The sequence below is a fragment of the Aristolochia californica genome, unplaced genomic scaffold (assembly GCF_029961685.1).
Source record: "Aristolochia californica isolate CCGP_79_NKW_82.1479 unplaced genomic scaffold, dmAriCali1.0.hap1 SCAF_5, whole genome shotgun sequence".
Taxonomy (NCBI): domain Eukaryota; kingdom Viridiplantae; phylum Streptophyta; class Magnoliopsida; order Piperales; family Aristolochiaceae; genus Aristolochia; species Aristolochia californica.
Window position 1 is genome coordinate 10,959,503 of NW_027182214.1, and position 19,457 is coordinate 10,978,959.

The window sequence follows — 19,457 nt, forward strand, 5'->3', positions numbered from 1 at the left end:
GGTGGAATGTGATGCATCCGGGGGATGTATAGGGGCAGTGTTACAACAATTGGGACACCCCATTGCTTATTTCAGCCATCAGTTGGGACAACACCACCATAAGTTAGCTGCATATGAAAGGGAATTGATTGGGTTAGCCAAGGTTGTCCAACATTGGCGACCTTATCTCTGGGGATGACCATTTCTCATTCGTACAGATCATTGCAGCGTCAAGTATCTTCTTGAACAGCGCCTCACCACATCCCCACAACAACATTGGTTAACTAAACTCATGGGCTTTGATTTTACGGTTCACTATAAGCCAGGTAGTTCGAATTTGGGGGCTGATGCTTTATCACGTCGGGATCATTCAGCCACACAAGTTTATGCTATCAGTCACCCACGTTCACTGGTATTAGATTCTATTTGTGAGGAAGTACATCAATATCCGGATCTCATGTCATTATATCAGGATATTCAACAGGGGACAACAGCTCCTCATTGGACGATTCAGGATCGTCTCATACTCTACAAAAGTAGGATCTTTATGCATCATACATCCCCACTTCTTCACACCATCCTGTCCTCTATCCATGATAGCACACATGAGGGTCGACAAAAAACATATTTCTGAATTAGTTGGGACTTTTACTGGAAGGGCATGAAGAGCACAATTGTTGATTATGTAGCTGCTTGTCAGATTTGTCAACGAAACAAGGCCGAATCTTTAAGTCCGGTAGGCCTAAAGCAACCTCTACAACTACCGTCTCAAATCTGGTCCGACATTTCCATGGACTTCATTGTTGGCCTTCCCATTTCATCAGGTAAATCTGTGATATTCGTCATCGTTGATCGGTTTTCAAAATATGGTCACTTCATTGCTTTGGCGTATCCATATACTACTGCTCAGGTCGCTCAATTATTTATGGACAACATTGTCTGATTACACGGAATTCCCTCATCCATTTTCAAAATATGGTCACTTCATTGCTTTGGCGCATCCATATACTGCTGCTCAGGTCACTCAATTATTTATGGACAACATTATCCGATTACACGGAATTCCCTCATCCATTATCAATGACAGAGATGTCATTTTTACCAGTATGTTTTGGAAGGAATTATTCAAATTACAGGGCACCCAATTGGCATTTGCGTCTGCATATCACCCACAAACGGACGGACAAACAGAGGTTGTCAATCGTACGATTGAAATGTATCTTCATTGTTTTGTGGGGGACGCACCTAGACGGTGGGTGAAATGGCTTTCTTGGGCAGAATTTTGCTATAACACATCTTACCACACAACACTGGGAACTACACCTTTCAGGGTCGTTTATGGCAGAGATCCACCTCGTCTGTTACCATATGAACCAAAGGCATCCAAAGTCATCACTTTGGGCCAAGCGTTAGCTGAAAGAGACGCTATGCTCATTGAGGTACATACTCATCTACAGGAAGCCCAACACTCTATGAAACGCTATTACGATAAGAAGCACTGAGAGGTATCTTATTTCCCTGGAGACTATGTGTGGTTAAAGCTTCAGCACTACCGCTAGCTATCTATGACTGCATCCAAGCACCATAAGCTATCTCCAAAATATTATGGTTCATTTCAGGTGCTGGACAAAATTGGGCCCATGGCATACCGCTTGCAACTACCACAGGATTCAAAGATCCATAATGTATTTCACGTCTCCCAATTGAAGCCCTTCCAGGGTGACTCGCCCCTATTGCACACTCCACTGCTGCTACTACATGAGGGCAGAGTCCTCTCTATTCTAGTTCAGGTGGTAAATGCACGCCACATTCAAGGTGATTGGGAAATTCTAGTCTAGTGGGCAGATGTTGACCCCAGCGACACCACATGGGAGCCGTTATCAGCATTTCGACTCTTATATCCTTCCTTCGAGCTTGAGGACAAGCTCTTTCTCTAGGAGGGGGGTGATGTTATGGACTCTATAGCATCACAAGTTACCAACAGGCGTAGGAATTAATGAATGTGTTTTTCAATTTCCATGTAATTGTTTTTGGTTTGGTTTTATCTTTGGTTTGGGTTGGTTTAGCAATTATTGGTTTGAACCCTTGACCCAAGGGGTCTTTAGTGTTTTGGACGTCCTCAACCCTATTTAAGGGGACGGCTAGGGTAATGAGAGATATGAATTGAGTCTACTTTAGCTAGATTAAATTAGATAAACAGGTCAAAGAGCTCCTTCAAGCTCTCTCCCATTTTTCCCCAATTCCTTTCCGAAATTCTCCTTTCTGAAATTCAATCTCCATCATTCCCTCATTCCATCTCAATGTCAAGCAAGGTAATGGAAGGAAGAGAAGAGAGGAGAGTGACAAGATCCATGGCTCGTGAGGATCCTAACACAGCAGCAACACAAAAAAATTGGTGGAAGAACCCAAGTGCTGCAAAACCAGTAGCTTCCTCCTGTCTCATCTCCTGAATCCTTCCATCTAAGTCAGAAGCTCCAACATTTGCATCTACTACAGGCTGAGAAAATATCCTTGAAATGCAGGTCAATGTAAAGGGCTAAGATCAACCCCATAGTAATTATGCTACTGCCAAAAGAGGGACTTGTTTGCAATTTCAACATACAAAAATTCAATACAGAAGGGAGCCAAGTGTATCCTCCCAATTGTTGGAAACATTTTCCCATTGGGAACAAGAAACCGATCTCTTGAAATTACATATGACTCTAGCATTCTTTCATTGACAAGTGACCATGGGCTCTGAAATGAGTATATCTGGTTTTTCAGGCAGCTCGACTTCCTCAACTTTGACAAACGTCATTCTTTGTCCCAATGAGGGATTTCCTGCTATTAGTCTACGTGCATGTTCAGCCATTTCAGATGCCTCCACAACATAAACATGCCTTGCACCAGCCTAAGCTTCAAATAATGAAAGAATACCACTACCAGCACCAACGTCAACAACAACACAATCGTGGAAATCTGAATGGTTCTCAATTACTATAGCATAATAGGTTCCTGTCCTCACATAATCCTATAACATATTTTGCTAATGTAGAAGCTGGCCACAGTAATGGAAAGACATTTTAGCAGAAGCAGCCTCTATTTTATCATCAAATATGCTCTTGGAAACCAGGAGTGATCCATTTTCCAGCTTCGCCCCAGCTCTCGCACCAGTAACTTCTTCTTCCGGTATTCAAATGCTTGATGGAAAGCTTTACTTTCATCCTCTGTCTTAAATCTAATAGTGATTTCTGGCCCTTGGCCTTTCTGCCAGTCCAAGACAGCATCTCAAGCGAGTTTAGGTCGTTTGACCTTTTCTATGGCAGTGAGATGCCTCTCAATTGAAAAACTTTTAATGGAAGTTCTATGTGTTCCATCCCGCAATGTTTCTTTCCATACTATAAGTCCTGCACGTATTTCTTCCAATAATTTGAGCATGGCAATCCATTTTCCTTGGGATGAAGAATCGTTCGTTGTGTTCCCGCTCTGATACCAGAGTACATAGCAGATGACATTTCAGTAGTAGAGGGAGAAGCGTTTGGAATATGGAGAAGTTTAACACATACATCATCAAAAGTGGGAACCGCGGAAGAGCTAAGAAGGTGAGTCTTAGATACTTCAAGATGCGGTTTAATGTTAGCAAGGCATATGGCAGTTATCAATGCCTCTTTATGTTTCTCTTGGACAAAGATATTTGTAGAGGTTGACTGGACAAGTTTCCACTCTTGAAAAAACCTCGAAAGAAAGCCAAATGTTCATGTATATTGTCTCCTTGTTTGGTGGTAATGATCCGTTGTAAAATATCATATGGCCTTTGTAAGTTGTCGGAGCTTGAATACAACTTGGCGCATGTCTCCCAAATTTGTTTACCCGTCTCTAAATGAATGACATTATTGGAGACATGTTCTTCCATATTGTTGATAAGCCAACTAATAACCAATGTATCCTCCTTTAACCATTTGGTATAGAATATATCATCTTCATCAATATGTAGTCCATGGTTGGTGAGATGACCAACTAGGTCCTTTGTGATAAGAAACCAACAAAACGATGTGGACCAGTTCATAAAATTTGATACCCCCTGTAAGGGTATAGTGGTGATTCTGAGTATGTCACTCTTGTGACTCATATTATCTTCAGCCATAGTAGGCAAATCAAGAAAATTGTTCTCCAATCAAGTAATCAAAATATGACCAAGTGGAAGGCTTTAACCAACTCGATTAATGGAGATGCTTAGCATAAATGCTAAGTAATTAATTTTAATGGATAATGACTCATAAAATGCTCAACATCGTTCTTCTTTATTTTGGAATCTTGTTCCCATAGATTTATAAAAAAATCCAATATGCAATGGTCTCGGTCAATGTATTGTGCAAACCAACAAAAACTGCTTTGATAATCTCTTCTAATCAAATGTAATCAAAGATGGATATATTCTCATAATTTTATAAGATGAAAACAAGCATAAGGACATCTCTAAACCACCTCTTAATATCGAAAACCAGTAGCATAAAATTAATAATATCAGAAATAAATACTTATCTCTTGAGCTTCAATCATGCTTCATAAAGAGTCTTCTATGAACAGCTTTTAATCGTATCTTCATAGAGCATAATGGGGATCCTACATTGGTAGCTCTAATACCATGTTGAATTTAAGATCCCATTGTTATGGACTCAATAGCACATCGAGTCACACAAAGGAGGAGGAAATGACTCACTGAGTTCACTAGTTTAACTTTAATAATTTATATTGCTTTTGGTTTAATTTTTCATTAATTATGTAATGAGCAAGGTCGTAGGGGCAGAATTGGTATTTTAAGCCCTAAAACACTTATGACATCAAAACCCTATTTAAAGGGTAAGGAAATCGAAAATAGGTAAGTCTGGAATTAGGTTAAACAAGATTGAGAGTTCTCCTTGACGAGCTCTATGGTTGGGAGGTCTCCTTGACGAGCTCCAAGGTATGTTCTTGATTTGATCTTTCATTCTTTTCATCTTGAATTTTGTTTGTATTAAGATCATTCAAGATCAAAGGGAGGAAGGGGGTTTTAGATTCTTCCATAGAATAGCAGCAAGAAAGAAGTGTTTTGCCTTCAATCCGAACAAGGGAGAGGAGGTGCTTGGGTTGTAAACTCGAACAACATATCAAAGAGGCAACTTTATCCTCTTTCCCGAGTGGAGAAGGGTTAGAGGATCATACCCCTTGTCATACATGAGCAATAGCAATATTCAAGAGAAATCCTACACCCTTGACATGAGTCTAAAAGGGGGTTTCGTTCATTTTGGTCAAGAACAACACCATTAGTCTTCTAGTTAGGTAGAGGACTATGAAAAGGAAACTCCTTTTCAAGCATCACGATAACAGTAAGATCAAAGGGAGTTTTTGATTCATTATCTGTGTTAAGAACCCTCATAACATGCTGGTCAGGTCAAAGGGAGTTTTTGATTCATTATCTGTGTTAAGAACCCTCATAACATGCTGGATTCACAATTAGCTCGCCGAGGTACTAGATCAATGGCTATGGACCATAACAGCTTGGTATCAGAGTAGGCTAACATGGAGGAGATCAGCAATAGTGAATTAAGGGAGTTGATGCTCAAAGGAAAGGCAGAGAATGACAAAAAATTTGCTCAAATCATGGAGATGTTTCCAAGAATAAATCTCGACATTGAGAGGCTGAATGGGAGGATGGATAGTATAACAATTGGTCTAACGACTGGAAGGAACACAATGTCGGAACAAAGAGGAGAGGACAACTCGCATAACAGAGGGGGAGATGAGTTTGCTGGGCGCACTAGCTTTCTTGGCCAGCAAGGACACTTCAACCAAGGATGAGGCACCATACCCAGGTATACTAAACTTGATTTCCCTACTTTTAATGGGTCAGAAGATCCTTTGATTTGGTTGCATAGGTGTGAAAAAAAATTTAGCCATCAAAGAACGGCAGCTAATGATATGGTAGGGTTGGCCGCTTTCCACTTACTGGGGGAAGCACAACTTTGGTATAATTAAATAGGGTTGGATAGATTATTGGTAGATTGGGCAAAGTTTAAGGAATTATGCACTCTGTGTTTTGGTCCTCCGTCTCATAGCAACCCTTTGGGGGATTTGGTGTTGTTACGCCAAACTGGTTCAGTGGAGCTATATCAAAAACAATTTTAAGAAAAATTAGCAAGAGTGTGCCGGATGGTTCGGGGTGGGCCAGCAGGTAAATTTATTTACAACAGGCGTTAATGAGTACTTACGGCTAGAGGTGGAGCTACATGCACCTGTTGACTTAGCCAAATGTTACGGTCCCGGGTCATGGATCGAGTAACACGGCGTGGGATTTGTGAATCCAGCACTCAGAATTTACTCACTTCACGTCAAGGGTCTGTGTATGAGTATTTCTCATTAACCAATGCTTGGCCAGGAGGAAAGATCCTCTTTTGAGGGTCCTACCGAGTTGTTGTGCTAGGTAGAAGACCCCACAGCAATGCTGACCTTGCTAGAGCAAGGTGATCTCTTTTCTTGGTCACGGCAAAGAGGGTTTGGCCCTCTTTGTTGCTGCTCTAGCTAAGAATGAAATCCTTCTTTCTTAAATAACTTGAAACACGAGTTTGGGATAGATTAATACCTCTTATTTGATGCTATGATCAGCTCCCACGTTGCACCAGGAATTGCTCAAGATTTGAGGATAAAATTCCTCACTTTGCTGCTTGGTAAGGGAGGAATTGGGCCTCTCTTGCTGCTGCTGCCAAGAAGGAGGATAGACCTCCTCTTTGGGCTCGCAAAAGGGGCAGGAAGCTCCTTTTCTTAGTAGGGATGATGGTGGATGAATTTGGGTGAAGATGGATGGCAATGGAGGGTGAATGATAGGTTGGATTTTTGGAGTAAACCCTAAACTCGGGATCAAGTGGTGATCCCAACCTATTTAGACTAGGTTATTCTAAAATCTCAAAGCTTACCTATTTCATTCATACCTATCCCTTAAATAGGGAGTTTTAGGGTTAGGGTTACAATAATTCCCCATAATGCCCTTACATAAAAAGTAATTAGAAATAACTCCTACTTAAAACAATATAAGAAATAAATCCTACTTAAAACAATATTAGAAATAAATCCTACTCAAAGAAATATAAGAATTAAATCCTATTGAGTGAGTTGTTGTTGTCTTCTTCGTTGTGTGAATCGGTGTGCTATTGAGTCCACAACATCTGCCTCCCCATGGAGAAAGAGCTTGTCCTCAAGCTCAAAAGCTGGGTAGACTTGTTTGAAGATGTCCACACGTTCCCATGTTGCAGCGTCGGGGTCAGTGTCCATCCACTGAACGAGAATCTCCCAATGATCATTGGTCAGCCGTGCACGTAACACTGCAGCTGGGTTAAGAATAACCTTGCCATGATCAACTGGTGGTAGGAATGGAGTGGATGTAGGCTGTGCTCCGGAATGCGGCTTCAAATGAGAGACATGAAACACATCGTGAATTTTGGCTGTGTCCGGTAATTTGAGTTGATAGGCGACTTGTCCCACACGTCGAAGAATGGGAAATGGCCCAAAAAATCTGGGTGAGAGCTTATGACGTGGAGGTCCCGCTAGAGACTGCTGACGGTAGGGCTGGAGCTGTAGCCACACATACTTTCCAACCTCAAAAGAGACCTCACGGTGGCCTCTATCGTATACATCCTTCATCCGAGCTTGGGCACGTCGTAGCCGTTCTGTGATATTCTGTAGCAGTAGATCCCTGTCTATGAGTGCCTGATCAATCGTGTCCACGCGGGTGGACCCTGGGTTGTACGAGAGGAGGCGAGGTGGATCCCGGCCATATATAACCCGAAAAGGAGTGGATTGCAATGCAGAGTGGAACGAAGTGTTGTAACAATATTCGGCCCACGGAAGCCATTGAACCCATTGCCACGGACGATCCCCCACCAAGCACCGTAGATACATCTCGATGGTGCGGTTCACCACCTCAGTCTGCCCGTCTGTCTGTGGATGATAGGCAGAGGAGAACTTCAATTTTGTCCCACTCAAGCGAAATAGTTCCCGCCAAAAGGTGCTCGTGAAAACTGCATCTCTGTCACTCACAATGGATTCTGGAATGCCATGTAAGCGGACTATCTGCTCCATTGAAATCCACCACAATCGATCAACCACTACGAAAAGTACGGATTTGCCGGCTGACAGGGGTAGGCCTTCCACAAAATCCATTGAAATGTCGGCCCAAACCTGCGTTGGAAGGGCCAGAGGCTGGAGAAGACCGGCTGGACTCAAGTGCTCGGCTTTGTTGCGCTGGCATACCTGACAGTCGCCAACATAAGTCGCACGAGAGGCTTTCATGGCTTGCCAGTAAAAATCAGCTCGAATTCTGTGCAAGGTCTTCTAGATCCCCTCGTGTGTACTGTCGTGGTAGGCCGAGAGAATAGCTGGAATCAACTCGGACTCAGGTGGAAGGAAAATCCAATGCTTATAATAAATAAGTGAATCCTAGATGGACCACTTCACATTCATTGTCCCTTCTGAGATCTGCTGATGCAGTTCCTGCAGTGCAGGGTTAGTAGAATGTGCTTCTCGCACCAAGTCCATAATGAGAAATCTCGGCTGGCTGATAGAATAGACCGACTGCTGATCTTCAAAACACTGTGACAAGGCATCTACCACCTTATTTAATCTCCCCGCACGATACTCCACTGAGAAGTCAAACCCCAACAACTTACTGATCCAGTGCTATTGTGGCGACGTCGTCAAACGCTGTTCTAGTAAGAATTTAACGCTGTAGTGATCCGTGCGTATGAGAAAAGCCTGGCCCCAGAGATAAGGCCTCCAATGTTGGACCGCTTTGGCCAACCCAATCAATTCGCGCTCATAGGCTGCCAGTTTGTGATGGCGGACTGCCAATTGTCTGCTAAAATAAGCAATAGGATGGCCCAGCTGCTGTAAAACGGCCCCCATGCCCACGCCCGAAGCGTCGCACTCTACCACGAAAAATTCGTCGAAGTTGGGAAGTTGAAATACTGGCGCGGATGCGAGGGCAGCTTTAAGTGCCACAAACGACGTGGCGGCCCCCTCATTCCAAATAAAGGAATTTTTCTTCAGTAAACTCGTCAATGGTGCTGCCACTGGCCCATAGTTCTGAATAAATTTACAGTAGTAGCCAGCAAGACCCAGAAAACCCCGTAATGCAGAACACGACTGTGGTTGCGGCCACTCGTGAATAGCTCGGATCTTCTCGGGATCCACCGTAACCCCCTCATGTGAGATAATGTGTCCCAGATATCCCACGTGTGAAGCCACAAAAGAACACTTGGAGTGTTTCAAATAGAGCTGATGTGCTCTTAACAAGTCAAAAACAATCCTCAAGTTTGCCAAGTGCTCCTCAACCGACTTGCTATATATCAAAATATCATCGAAAAATACAAGAACAAATTTTCGAAGATAGGGGCTAAATACCTCGTTCATCAAAGCTTGAAAAGTGGAGGGTGCATTGGATAACCCGAAGGGCATGACGACGAACTCAAAGTGGCCATGGTGCGTGTGGAACGCCGTCTTCTCAATATCAGAGGGGTGTATCCGGACTGATGGTATCCCGAACGGAGGTCGAGTTTAGTGAATAACCATGACCCATGTAACTCATCCAAAAGCTCATCCACTACCGGAATCGGGAACTTGTCTTTTACTGTCTGCACACTCAACTCCCGATAATCCACGCAGAACCTCCATGTCCCATCATGTTTCTTCACAAGTAAGACGGGTGAAGAGAACGGGGAGCGGTTGGGACGAATAAGACCTTGTTTCAACATCTCATGGCACTGACGCTCTATCTCGTCCTTCTGAAGGTGTGGGTAACGGTATGGTCGCATGACCACTACCTCAGAACCTGGTTTCAGATAGATCCTATGGTCACAGTGCCTCATGGGAGGCAACCCCAAAGGCTCCTGGAAGAGGTCATAGAACTCCTCAACCAGACCATCACTAGTACTGTCAGGCTGATCCTGTGTCTGCAAAGTGTGTATGCGGTGGGCCCTGTCCACCTGACAGCCCTGTAAGAGCACCCGACTTCCGGCCAAATCAAAGCTCATGGTTAAAGCCGAAAAGTCCCATAGAATGGGCCCCAATGTTTTTAACCATTTAATGCCTAAAACCATATCAAATCCCGCTAGGGGAATAACAAAAAATTCCGCATTAAATGAAGTAAATCCAATGGAAAAAGTTACCGCCTTACTAATCCCATAGCTAGGGACCTTCTCACCATTGGCCACTGAAACGGTGGCTGTCGGATGAGTGTGTATCTGGAGCTGGAGATGTTGTGCGGCTGTCAAACTTAAAAAATTGTGTGTACTCCCCGAGTCGACTAGTCCCACCAGTTCTCGGTCGATGACATGAGCTCGGACTTGCATTGTAGTAGGCGATTTCTGCCCAGTAATAGCATGCAAGGATATCTCTGGTGGTTCCTCCTCGATAATATCCTCTGGTTCCTCTGGATCCTCTGAATCCTCCATCTCGAGCCAAAATAATCGTTTACATTGGTGACCGACCCGATACTGCTCATCGTAGTTATAACAGAGATTTTTGGACCGCCTTTCTACCATCTCCGCACTCGTCAATTTTTTTTATAAAGCTCGGTAGGGAATTACCAAAGTGGGGATCGGCTACCCGAGTCGTAGTCGAAGTGTGTCTAGATGGTGCTGCTGTAGATGCTCCCTGAGATGAATTATAGCGGCGCCCTTGCCACGTGGAGGAAGTGTTCCTCTCACTCGACCAACCCGACTTACGTTGCTGCAACTGTTGTCGTTGTTCCTTTGCTCGGGCCATATTCATGGCATGAGCTAGATCCGTGGGCATAAGGAGTTCTACCTCTAGCCGTAAATACTCATTGAGACCTGCTGTGAATAAGGAGACCTGCTGGTCAACTAATACCCTCTCTCCAGCACGAGCTAACTTTTCCTGGAAGAGTTTTTGATAGTGTTCCACCGAACCAGTTTGTCTCAATAGGACTAACTCTCCCAAGGGGTTGCTGTTGGCGGGAGGCCCAAATCTAACTGTGCATAGATTTTTAAATTCTCCCCAAGTCATTCCCGGTCTCTCTTTCTCTACTTGAGTCACCCATAACATGGCTTCATCTGTCATATGGAAAGAGGCTAGTTGCACCTTATCCCATTCAGTAGTCCCTTGGTTCAAAAAAAAAAAATTTCACATCTATGCAACTAAATTACGGGATCCACAGAACCATTGAAAGAGGGAAACTCTAACCTGGTGTACCTTGGGATTGTGCCTCCATGCTGAGGTGCTTGGACAGCAGTGCGCCCAGGCCACTGCTCCCCTCTTCTGTGATATGGTTGAGCAACCTCTCTCACCTCTAGACTCTGATGTCTCTCTGTCCTCAACTCCTGTAGCATGCTAATGATTCGGCTCATCTCTTCTTCCAAACCACAAACCTTTCCCAACACTGGTTGTGCTGTTTCAAGGCTATCTTCTATCTTTTGTATCCTGAATTGGATTTCTTCATTGTTGATATTATCCCCCATGTTACCCTGCTCTGATACCAAGTTGTTACGGTCCCGGGTCATGGATCAAGTAACACGGCGTGGGATTTGTGAATCCAGCACTCAGAATTTACTCACTTCACGTCAAGGGTCTGTGTATGAGTATTTCTCCTTAACCAATGCTTGGCCAGGAGGAAAGATCCTCTTTTGAGGGTTGGTCCTACCGAGTTGTTGTGCTAGGTAGAAGACCCCACAGCAATGTTGACCTTGCTAGAGCAAGGTGCTCTCTTTTCTTGGTCACGGCAAAGAGGGTTTGGCCCTCTTTGTTGCTGCTCTAGCTAAGAATGCAATCCTTCTTTCTTAAATAACTTAAAACACGAGTTTGGGATAGATTAATACCTCTTCTTTGATGCTATGATCAGCTCCCATGTTGCACCGGGAATTGCTCAAGATTTGAGGATAAAATTCCTCACTTTGCTGCTTGGTAAGGGAGGAATTGGGCCTCTCTTGCTGCTGCTACCAAGAAGGAGGATAGACCTCCTCTTTGGGCTCGGAAAAGGGGCAGGAAGCTCCTTTTCTTAGTAGGGATGATGGTGGATGAATTTGGGTGAAGATGGATGGCAATGGAGGGTGAATGATAGGTTGGATTTTTGGAGTAAACCCTAAACTCGGGATCAAGAGGTGATCCCAACCTATTTAGACTAGGTTATTCTAAAATCTCAAAGCTTACCTATTTCATTCATACCTATCCCTTAAATAGGGAGTTTTAGGGTTAGGGTTACAATAATTCCCCATAATGCCCTTACATAAAAAGTAATTAGAAATAACTCCTACTTAAAACAATATAAGAAATAAATCCTACTTAAAACAATATTAGAAATAAATCCTACTCAAAGAAATATAAGAATTAAATCCTACTCAAAGAAATATAAGAATTAAATCCTATTGAGTGAGTTGTTGTTCTCTTCTTCGTTGTGTGACTCGGTGTGCTATTGAGTCCACAACACCAGAGCAATGAATCTAGCTCGAGCATTGGAACTTCGCCAGAAAGTCCAACACAGAAGACCAGCATGGCAAGGGAAATGGAGCACTTCCTCAACTTGGTAGGGACAGCGAAATACTCCTCCTCAGGCGTTTCAGTCAGCAGTACATCCTCCGAGAAACACCCCAGGTAATACTAAGACAGGGGATATGAGATCTAGTAATCATCCACCTCAGTATATAAAAAAATTTACAAGTGGTGAGATGGCGGAACGGCGGTCCAAGAATCTGTGTTACAACCGTGATGAATAGTATCGGGTAGGTCATCAGTGCAAAAGGTTGTTTTGGGTTGAAGTGGATGAAGCAAATAATCCAGATGATACAAAGGAGATGATGTAAAACAGAGTAAGCTCAACCCAGGAATGTCTAAACAACAATCAAGAAGAAAGTCAACTCTGATCTATATTGAAATACGAACTGATTTTGTCCCACCACACGCTCTTAGAAAAGCTTCAATGGCTTAAGGACTTACAGAAGAAGAAACTAAAATAAAACGAACAGGGAAATATGTATGATTCTAGATATTTTATTGTTGCTAAAGAACACCTCTATTTATAGGTGTTTTTTAGCACTTAGTCGAGGAAGACAGCTACGGAAATGATGGTAGGAAGCTTCCTTTCTCTTTCGACGCTGATGGAGGCCTCTGTCCACTGCAATGGTCAGTACAGAGTGCGCCTCTGTTTTTCACTGCTTCCATTATGTCCTGTTCACACTTGGGTGATTCATTCATTCATACTTGGGTCTCCCAATCGTGACAAGGGCATACCGTGGGCATTGAGACACTAACAGATGATAGAGGAGGAACCACTGGAAATATCCTTGCATGCCATTACTGGGCAGAAAATGCCCAAAACTATGCCAGTCAGAGCTCAGGCCCTCGATCGGGAATCTGTGGGACTAGTGGATTCAGGGAGTACCCACAATTCTATTAGTTTAACTGCGGCTCAGCACCTGTAGTTACAAATCCTTCCACATCCGATAGCCACAGCCTCAGTGGCCAATGGGGAGAAAGTTCCTAGCTACGGGATCAACAAGGCAGAAATTTTTTCCATTGGCACTACTTTATTTCATGCTGAATGTTTTGTCATTCCTCTGGCCAATTTTGATATGGTATTGGGCATTAAATGGTTACAAACATTGGGACCCATTCTGTGGAACTTCTCTGCTTTAATAATGAGTTTTGTCTTGCGTGGTGGCCAAGTGCACCTATAGGGGATTCTAGTGGACAAACCACATTACCTTCATTCTATGACCACCCAGGACACTCCGAACAGCACGCTTGATAATCTTATTGACGAGTTCTTCAACCTCTTCCTTGAGCCTTCAGGGCTTCCTCCATTGAGACACTGTGATCACTGGATCTGTTTGAAACCAGGGTCTAATGTGGTGGTCGTTCGACCGTACCGATATCCACACCTACAGAAAGACGAGATTGAGAGACAGTGCCAGGCGATGTTACAACATGGCCTCATTTGTAACAGTAGGTCCCCATTCTCTTCATCCATTTTGCTTGTGAAGAAACATGATGGCACGTGGCGATTCTATATTGATTATCGGGAATTAAACGCGTAGACAGTGAAGGATAAGTTCCCGATTCCAGTAGTGGAGGAGCTCCTAGATGAGTTACATGGGTTGTGGGTCTTTATGAAATTGGACTTACGGTCGGGATATCATCAGCTTCGCATGCACCCCTCCGATATTGAGAAGACAGCATTCAGCACACATCACGGTCATTTTGAGTTTGTGGTCATGTTGTTCGGGTTATCCAATGCACCTTCAACTTTTCAAACACTGATGAACGAGGTATTTAGCTCTTATCTTCAGAAATTCGTACTCATTTTTTTTATGATATACTCATATATAGCAAGTCCAGAGAAGAGCATTTTGCGCATTTACGGATTGTGTTTGAACTATTACGAGCACATCAACTCTATTTGAAGAAATCCAAATGCTCCTTTGCGTCATCTTAAGTGTCTTACCTCAGCCACATTATATCACATGAGAGGGTCAGTGTTGATCTCGAGAATATTCAGGTAATTCGGGAGTGGCCACAGCCTTAGTCGTGCTTCGCTTCGCGTGGATTTTTGGGTCTCACGGGCTATTACCGCAAATTCATTCAGAATTACGGCCCTCTAGCAGGCCCTTTGACGAATCTCCTCAAGAAGAATTCCTTTCATTGGAATTAGGAGGCCACACAGTCCTTTGAGGCCCTCAAAAGTGCCCTCACCTCCACACCTGTTTCACAGCTTCCAAATTTTGAAGACTTATTCGTGATTGAGTGTGACGCTTCTGGTGGGGGTATTGGGGCAGTCTTACAGCAGCAGTCACACCCCATTACTTATTTCAGCTGGCAGTTGGCAGCTCGTCATAAAAAATTGTCTGCGTATGAATGGGAATTAATTGGGTTGACCAAGGTGGTCGACCACTGGCAGCCTTACTTATGAGATCGTGCATTTCTCATCCGTACTGATCATTATAGTCTCAAGTTCTTAATTGAACAACACCTCACAACGTCGCCACAACAGCATTGGATCAGTAAGTTAATGGGCTTTGATATATCGGTGGAGTACCGTGCGAGAAGGTTAAACAAGGTTGCGGATGCCTTGTCCAGGTGTTTTGAACAACAATAGCTCATATATGTAGTTAGCCAGCCTCATTTCCTCATTCTAGACTTGGTGCGAGATGCACATATCGCTCTTCCTACCCTTCAGGAGCTCCACAAAAAGATTACAGAGGGGATTAGGGATTCTAAGTGGTCCATCTAAGATTCACTAATTTGTTACAAATAGAGGATTTACCTTCCCCACACATCCGAGTTGATCCAGCCATTCTCTCGGTTTATCATGATAGTACACATGAAGGTACTCCGAAAAAATTGTTGCACATTCGCACCGATTTTTATTGGTAGGCTATGAAGACTTCCATTGCGAAAGATGTTTCAGCATGTGAGGTATGTCAACGCAATAAAACCGATCATTTGAGTTCAACAGGTCTTCTCCAGCCTCTTACCCTCCCGACCCAGGTATGGGCCGATATTTCTATGAACTTTTTTGAGAGTCTTCCACTGTCAGCCGGGAAGTCAATTTTATTTGTGGTGGTGGATCGGTTTTCCAAGTATGCCATTTTATTCTGATGGCTCATCCATATACAGCATCACGAGTGGCACAAACTTTTCTTGAGAATATTGTACGATTACATGGCATACCAGAATCTATTGTCAGTGATCGGGACGCGGTATTCACAAGCACTTTCTGGAGGGAACTTTTTCGTTTGAGCGCCACCAAATTGAAGTTCTCATCTGCGTAACATCCTCAGTTTGATGGCCAAATCGAGGTGGTTAATCGCACCATTGAAATGTATCTACGGTCCTTTGTGGGAGATTTTCCGAAGCAATGGGTTCAATGGCTACCATGGGCTTAATACTGTTGCAATACTTCGTTCCACTCCGCGTAGCAATCCTCTCCTTTAAGGGTTCTTTATGGTCGGGACCGCTCTCGTCTTCTCTCTGATGCTAGAGGATCCACCCGCGTGGACACAATTGATCAGGCCCTCATGGATTGAGACCAGGTATTACAAACTATTACAGACCGCCTATAGCAGGCTCAGGATCGCATGAAGGATACCTATGACAAGGGACATTGAGATGTTTCATACGAGGTCGGGGACTATGTTTGGTTACACCTACAACCATACCCTCAGTGGTACATTGAGGGCCCATTGCATCACAAGCTCTCCCCCAGCGCGTGGGACAGGTGGCCTATTAACTTCAACTGCCAGCGACAACTTGGCTGCATGATGTGGTTCATGTCTCCCTCCTGAAACCATATACAAGGTCACAGCCTACTTCCACTCCATTCCTACCTCCAGTGGACAATGGACACGTCATTCTGACCCCATCCGCGGTGTTACGCGCCCATTTGGTAGACGACCAGTGGGAGATTCTAGTTCAGTGGACGGATACAGAACCTAAAGTAGCTACCTGGGAGCAACTCGACAACTTCAAACAAATCTACCCAACTTACGAGCTTCTGGACAAGCTCTTTGTCCAAGGGGAGGCAGATGTTATGGACTCAATAGTACATCGAGTCACACAAAGGAGGAGGCAATGACTCACTAAGTTCACTAGTTTACCTTTCATAATTTATATTGCTTTCAGTTTAATTTTTCATTAATTATGTAATGAGCAAGGATGTAGGGGCATAATTGGTATTTTAAGCCCTAAAACACTTATGACATCAAAACCCTATTTAAAGGGTAAGGAAATCGAAAATAGGTAAGTCTGGAATTAGGTTAAATAGTATTGGGACTTCTCCTTGACGAGCTCTAGGGTTGGGAGGTCTCCTTGACAAGCTCCAAGGTGTGTTCTTGATTTGATCTTTCATTCTTTTCATCTTGAATTCTGTTTGTATTAAGATCATTCGAGATCAAAGGGAGGAAGGGGGTTTTAATTACTCCTTTTTGAGTTTAAGGAGGGTTTTAGCTTCTTCCACGGAATAGCAGCAGGAAAGAAGGGTTTTGCCTTCAATCCGAACAAGGGAGAGGAGGTGATTGGGTTGTAGACTCGAACAACATATCAAAGAGGCAACTTTAACCTCTTTCCAGAGTGGAGAAGGGTTAGAGGATCATACCCCTTGTCATACATGAGCAATAGAAATATTCAAGAGAAACCCTACACCCTTGATGTGAGTCTAAAATGGGGTTTCAGTTATTTTTGTCAAGAAAAACACCATTAGTCTTCTAGTTATGTTCATAGAAATATTCAAGAGAAACCCTACACCCTTGATGTGAGTCTAAAATGGGGTTTCAGTCATTTTGGTCAAGAACAACACCATTAGTCTTCTAGTTATGTAGAGGACTAAGAAAAGGAAACTCCTTTTCAAGCATCACGATAATAGTAAGATCAAAGGGCGTTTTTTATTCATTATCTAGGTCAAGAACCCTCATAACGTGCTGGATTCACAATTACCTCACCGAATTACTAGATCCATGGCTAGGGACCATAACACCCATGAATAATACCTCGAGCAAGGGGAGAAAGAAATAAAAAAAAGAAAAAATAGAAGAGATCTCAGGTAGAGAGAGAAGAGAAGGAAAATAAAAGAGAGTAGAGAGAGAACACTTCACACGAGAGAGAAGAAAAAAATAAGAAACTTACTTGATGAATTCTGAGTTACAATCACCTCTATTTATAGTTAAGGAGGTTATAGAGTCCATGTACAAGTAATTTTAGGACTCCTAATGACATTCCAACTAGAACTCTCCAAGATAAGCTTATCATGATAAGAATACATTATCTATTTAAGAGACTAATTTAACTCAACTACAAACACCTTCTTTAAGGACATGAATCAAGCTAGAGAGCCAGCTCTTGGTCTTATCTTGTGGGTCCCACATGATCTTCTTTCTCAAGTAGTTAGAGATACCAGTTCGTGGTATCTTTGTGGGTCCCACTTGATATTCAAATCTTCTATTTAATTCCAACACATGTTCCTTATCTCTTAGCTAGAGCCACTTTGCATGAGGACTCTTGTTTACACCTCTCGTGCTCATGGTGGGTCCCACCAGCTTGTGGGGCCATGGTGAGTCCCACATTGTATCACTTTGAATAATTACAGAAACATTCTCCCCTACTCTCACCTTCTTACATCCTTTAAGTTTTAAGTTTCCTATTAATTGTGCACAGTTCTTTCAGGAATTTAGCATAACGAGGCACTTGTTTAATAGCATCTAAAAGTGAGATATTTTCCTCACTTCTATGAAAAGTCTCATATAAATCTTTAATTTGCTCATCTTTTCTAGAATCTGCCAAAACATGAGGAAAAGAAGGAACTGGTTTATAATCAGAAAGAGGTGGAAACTTACGTTTAGGTACGTCATCAACATTGGGAATGTTCCTATCTACAACAACGCTTTTCTCCTTTTCTTGCTCCGACGATGCAGGGGCTGCCTTTACTGGAATCTCAACTTCTTTTCCACTTCTCAAAACGATTGCACTTGAATTTTCTCTTGGATTTACTACCATTTGATAGGGTAATTTCCCCCAAACTTTGTGCCTCTAGCTGACTAATTGTGGTTGCCATCTGGCCCATCTAATTGTCCAAACTTTGAACACATGAGTTTGCCTCTTGTTGAAATTTTTTTCATCTCCTATTGAAATTTCAAAGTATTAGTGGCAAGAGACTTAAAAATATCTTCTAAAGACATACCAGAATTGGAAGTTTGGCCCGGTTGTTGTCTAGGGGGATATGGCTACTTATATTGCTGGTAACTTGGGTGATTTTGAGTTGTGGGCTGATTAACTTATGGATTCCCATAGCTAAGGTTGGGATGATTCCTCCATCCCATGTTATACGTGTTCGAATAAGGATCATACTTCCTTTGCAGTTGTCCAGGAAAACCACCCACCGCATTCACTTGCTCTGTGGGCTCCTCTTGGAGAGTGGCACATATCGGTTGGATGCCTACTACTTAACAAATCCCACAATCCTTCGCTATTTGCGTATTACCTATAGCCATTTGACGAACAAGAGAAGTTTGACTCACAATTTGTTGTTCAAGGGAGGAAATGTTTACCTCATTAACATTCTTCAATGGAAGGCCAAGCCATGTGCCAAATTGTTGAGAATTGGCCACCATATTTGCAATCAAGTTTCTCACAGCCTTGGGAGTTTTATCCACCAAAGCTCCTCCACTTGCTGCATCAATCATGCTCCTATTAGTGGGTAGAAGGTCCTCATATAAATATTTGATAAGAAGTTTCTTGCTAGTCTGATGATGGGGGTAGCTTGCACATAATTTCTTGAAACGTTTCCAGTATTCGTGTAGGGACTCTTCGTTATGCTACCTTACACCACAAATTTCTTTTCAAATGTTGGCCGCCCTTGCAACTGGGAAATATTTCTCCAAAAACAATCTCTTCAACTCATCCCATGTGGTAATAATCCCAAAGGGTAGATAATAGAGCCAATCCTTAGCTGAATCCTTCAAAGAAAA

General features: G+C 43.0%; 1 pseudogene; it reads right to left on the minus strand.

The window, feature by feature from the left end:
- Positions 1–2,469: 2,469 nt before the first annotated feature.
- Positions 2,470–19,172, minus strand: LOC137965241 (probable histone-arginine methyltransferase CARM1; annotated as a pseudogene).
- Positions 19,173–19,457: the final 285 nt, after the last annotated feature.